The sequence below is a fragment of the Lactuca serriola genome, chromosome 4 (assembly GCF_051521515.1).
Source record: "Lactuca serriola cultivar US96UC23 chromosome 4, Lser_US96UC23_V15, whole genome shotgun sequence".
In the NCBI taxonomy this organism is placed as follows: domain Eukaryota; kingdom Viridiplantae; phylum Streptophyta; class Magnoliopsida; order Asterales; family Asteraceae; genus Lactuca; species Lactuca serriola.
In genome coordinates this window covers 74,711,631-74,717,044 of record NC_136411.1, presented here as the reverse complement: position 1 = coordinate 74,717,044, position 5,414 = coordinate 74,711,631, and the positions used below count along the sequence as shown (strand labels likewise).

The window sequence follows — 5,414 nt, the reverse complement described above, 5'->3', positions numbered from 1 at the left end:
CATCGTGTTCTTCCTAAAAACACACTGAGATTACTCCTCCAATCCCACACTTGCGAGCCTTCATTCATGTTTCATGCTGGTAAAATATTTGATGATCGAAGGAACTCGATTTCTACTTTCTGCTACATATGTTTGTGTTTATATTGGAGGAGGTACCGCTGATGTTTTCTTTCTACTTTGAATGCATCCGGTGTGAAATTAGACACTTTCAGTTTTGTGAAGCTACTTTTCTTTCAGGTGTTTCATCAAGCACTTAGAGTGCATTGTTTTCATTCTCTGATTTATTTATTAATATTTATCACCATTGGAAGCATACACTTCCAATTTTCTTTCCAGATACATCCAATTCAACAACTAGATAAACATGTATTGAACCCATTTGAAGAAAACATATTAAGATTTATCACCATTGCATTCCTGGGATTTTGATTTTATAACTAGCATAACATATTTTTCATTTTAAAACCCAACAAATTGAGGGCACAGTAGGCAATGAACCCATCTGAAGAAAACGAAAGGGTTTTTGTAGACTGAATTCTTCAGCGTATTTCTCATCTAAAACCTCATTCTTTCCCCTGTTCTTCCTCCATCTCTCCCCTCCGCATCAAATGACAAAACCTCTGCCTCGCCTACCTGTTACATCACATCACATCATAACATACTCCACCACCGCAAAAATCACCGCCACCATCTTCGTTGGAGACAAACTCCCCGATCGATGGTTGTATCAAGGTGGCGCCAATGTGGATACCTACGAATCTTGGAATGTGATTAGCGTTGAAGCAGCTATATAATTGATGAAGATAAAGTAGAAAAAAGGAAGGGTTCTCTGTGTCGAAGATCGATTGAATGCCAAAAGGAAGCAAATGGGAGGGGCGTATGGTGGTTTGGGTTTTTAAGGGAAACAATTGAAATGGAAGTACCCAGCAGCCACACTCTTTTGGAGAGAGAGAGAGAGAGAGAGAGAGAGAGAGAGAGAGAGAGGGAGTTTATATATTAAATAATTATATTTAATTTTACTTTTTTTAAAAAAAAAACATCATAAATGGTCCCTGTGATAGTGAAATGACGAAAATGTCCTTCGGTTAACGGACAAAACTTAACGGAGTTAGCAATAAGGACAAATCGTCAAAAGTTTTGAAAACACGGGGACCATCTATGAGGTTTTTAAACCACGGGGACTAAACTTCATATTTTGAGAAACCACAGGGACCATTTATGATGTTTTTTCATAAAAAAAATGTCTTTTTATGCATTTTCCTGTTTGTTTTTGTTTATATGCACATTAAAAAAAAATACTTTCAAACGTACATGTATACAATTTTATTTTCAAATCTCTTTGATATAAATAGGCATACATATGTGAAATATATATATATATATATATATATATATATATATATATATATATATATATATATATATATATATATATATATATATATATATATACCTTAATAAGCATTTAGCCCTAAATGCTTAATAAGTATTTAGCCCTAAATGCTGAATTTTAAGAGGTACAATTTTTAAAACATCATATACAACAATTTCATGCATTCCATAAAAATTAGATCTTATCCGATCTTGAAAAAGTCTGAACAAACTCAATTGGTCATCCCTTGTCTTCAGCCTATTGAATTGGTCAACACAACACTAAATATGATTTATATTTGGATTCATTCTCTCTATCTCTCTATCGGTCAAAGAAACCCCAACTATGGAATTCCGACCACCACCACATTGGCTCTGTCTCCTTTCGCCTTCTACCACAACTCTTTATCGCCTCCACGACCTTCACCACTGTAGATTGGATCTAGAAACCCTTTCTCACCACTAATCACCGTCGTCAGAACTATTTCCCCTCCACCTTTCCTTTCCCTTACTAACGACATTCACCACCATTGTTTGAGAATGTATGTTGATCCGATTTATCATCTTTATTTTTGGGTTAGTAATTTTGAAGTTTTTGTTCCTGTCGTCATTTTATTGTCACTGGAAGTAATTCATATTCTTATTTTCTTTTTACATGTTTTTAGTCATGGATATGGATCCACAGCACCATCTTCGCACCACCGAAGTCTCTCTCTCTCTCTCTCTCACTCTCTCTAACTTTAGGTGTGTTTGTGTGTTTCAATGTGTTTTATGTTCACAGGTGTTTCTTTATATTTTTTTTTGGCTATTGTGATTTGAGGTTAAGAGGACACTAAGGAAAGAAAAGAAAGCGTGGGTACTAAACCTAAAGGTATTTTTTTGTTGTATTGATTGGCGTTAAGGAGTATCCATAAATTTGGTACACGATCTTCCTGTTTTCGATTGCACACCAAATCCACCCGCAATCCTTTTTTTCTCTCCATAAAACCCCTAAACGAATTTCCACATCATCAAGGTTTGTCATTCTATCCTTCTATAAGATTGATGTTAGTTTAACCGTGTGTGTTGGGGTGTGTTTGTATGTTGATTTGTCGATCTGGTTTTATTTACTAACCCTGTAAATGGTTTTTTTGTGATCTTTTTTCATTTGTTGTAGCTTTGGATGTTGGACATATGTCTATTTGAATGCAATTTGAGTTATCAGTTTTCAAACGTTTTATCAAACCGATAAAGGGTCTTTTGTTTGTTCATAATTAAATATCAATTCTTTTTGTTCATCTTTATGTCTGGAATGAAGATTTATAGCTACAAGTTGACATGGGATTTATTGGTTGCAGGAAAAGAAAGCGATGATGAAGAGAGGAACTTATGGTTATTGAATAAAGAGAAATGCTCCTTGGATATCCTTCTATGTTTTCTTTGGCTTGAACATTAATAATACTTAAAACACAGAGGCTTGATTCTATGGAATGGTTGGTGTATGATGTTTTCCTTTGCAAGTTTTGGTCATTATGCTAACAAGTAATTTGATGTCATTTTTCTTTCAAAATTTACAGTTAATAATGGTGAGTTTGGGTGGATTGGACTTTGGTTGGACTTTTTCGGTAAAAAGGGAAGCCACTAAGATGGGTAAGATGGTAGGACAGGAAATGCATTGGTGTCCTCTGTTGACAGAATCATCTTTGTTAGATCGCCTGATGTAGTAAGCAAAAAGGTATTATTTTTCATCTTATGACTTCAAGTAGTAGCCACAAATTGTTAGCTTGGAATTGTGTCTAATCGAAGATAATGTAATGGATTTTGCCGTGTATTCAAAAGTAAATGAATATCCAATGGCTGTTTATTTGAGAATCATTATAAATCGAAATCATAACTGATTATTTGAAGTTATAAATTGGACTTATAAAGAAAAGCAAATGACCATTTTAGATTGGACAATAAGTGCTACTAAAGTTGATTATTTATCCATCAAGCATCACATTGTATGGCACATTGAAGTATTTGGCATGAATTTGTGATAACTGTTAGACAATAGAAGCACCTGGACTTGCTATTTGTTGTTGAATGAGGTAAGGTAATTTAAGAAAATTGTAGGCATTCAACAGTTGATATGATTTGTTGCTTCATCGCTAAATTTCTTAAATTATTGCAGGGAATTATGAAGAGTTTAGGTTTTTTGTTTTACTGTTAGATCTGAAAAAAATGTGATATTAAATGCTGTATAGATAATGGATAAAAGAGATGGAATGATGTTCAGTTTGAAGTTGATGTACTGTGAAATTAGAAGACTTATGAAGGATTTGAAGGATGTTGAAGGGTTGAAGACTGGCTATGGTAAGGATTTAATGTGGCTTGAAGGATTTTGGAGTTGTGTTTGGAAATAGATAAGTTGGATGTACACTGACACTTTGTTTGCGTTGGCTAGGTGTTTTACTAAGATCATTTCATTGTTCTTGGCCGGATAGTAAATATATATGAGGCGTTAGTTGTTCAAATCATTTATTTATTAAATAAATTGTACTATGGACAATATGAGATGGATTCCACCAAAATAGCCTGCAACACTTGGTGGAAAAATGATGAAACTCATTTGCATGGATAAATTTATGTTTATAAAAATGCTTCATCTCGTAATACCTTGATTTTTTTATATATATATTTGTGAAAGTAGATGGATTTTAAAAAATAAAAGCAATTAACGGTCAATTGGTCAAAGCAATTAATGGTCAAATGGTCATTAGTCATGACGTTGTATCACATGGGAAGGTCAAGGTTTTTATGTATTATTTTTTTTATCTAAACGTCACATAGATTAAAAAGCAAAAACTAGCGATAATTCAAATCTATAACTTATGGCAAACAAGTTAGTATTTTTTCAGATAAAAACCTGGTATTACATTAAAAGATGGTCTTTATGATTGACTTAATGGAGATGCTAAATATATCTTATTTTACCTATAATAATCAGCCAAAAAGCTATTGAAAATTATGTAATTCAAAGAATTAAAGTAAAACTTAACTATGCTTTTGAATTACACAAAATTTTATATTTTTTATCTTTTGACAGATTATAATGAAAAAAGAATTTACTAAATAAAATAAAAATAATGAATAAAAATCGAATATAATCTATTTTTACTAATATTATAACGCTAAATATATAAATATGACAAAAGAACCACATTGTATGATGATTAAATATTTTTTATATGTAAGTGTTTAATTTTGGAATGTCATATGTTAAATTATTGAGATAGACTTTGGTGAAACAACAAAATTTCACATCATGGTCGCATGTTCATTTTAACTTGTGTGCAAATTTTCCGATCGATTATTCGAGGCAATGATTTTAATCTCAAACCGTATCAAGAGAATCACATTATTTCTTACTTGAATTTTTGTCATTTTTTTAGAATTTTCAGTTTTTAAAAACAAACATATAAAAATGCAGCTTAAAACTTTAAATACACAGTTAGATAATCTTTATTATCCACTTGATCTTAACAAACAAAACAAAATGAGATTTTCAATTTCTAAAGAAAAAAAATAGAAGGGGATTGAACGCACACCAAACAAATTGTTGGATGAAAAGATACTTTTTAACCCAAAACCCAACATACACTTGATTTTAATTTGAAATAGGCTGCCACAAGAAAATCAATCGCCACTCAGTAATTATTTTCCAGAAAAATCTATCTTGCACAAAATAATCCACCAGAAGACTGCAACGAACTCTGATTCATGATGTTATTATTTACTATGTTTGAGGTTGAATTTGGTTGTATTTTAACCTAACTTAGTGTATTTATGGATTATTTTTATAGAAAATTTATTAATCCTTTAGATGTTATTAAAACTAAAGAGTTCATTATTTTCTAAATGTTTTCTAAACGTTCATTGAGCAAAAGAACTAATCGTGTCTAGAAATTAATTTCTGAAAAACAATTCACATCCGTCGCTTAGCGCGGGTAAACAGGTAGTATGTATGTGTGTGTATATATATATATATATATATATATATATATATATATATATATAGTCAC

At 31.7% G+C, this 5,414-nt stretch overlaps 1 long non-coding RNA gene across 5 annotated transcripts; it reads left to right on the top strand.

Annotated features, from left to right (window-relative positions):
• Positions 1–1,638: 1,638 nt before the first annotated feature.
• Positions 1,639–3,869, top strand: LOC145101910 (uncharacterized). 5 transcript variants are annotated; one of them, XR_013705918.1, is made up of 4 exons: positions 1,639–1,947; positions 2,037–2,386; positions 2,709–2,843; positions 2,928–3,869. It is a non-coding gene; the product is annotated as an uncharacterized LOC145101910 (long non-coding RNA). The 5 variants fall into 5 exon arrangements; XR_013705916.1 differs by having other exon boundaries at positions 2,037–2,843; positions 2,928–3,085; positions 3,597–3,869; XR_013705919.1 differs by having other exon boundaries at positions 2,037–2,843; positions 2,928–3,705; positions 3,797–3,869.
• The last annotated feature ends 1,545 nt before the right edge of the window (positions 3,870–5,414 follow it).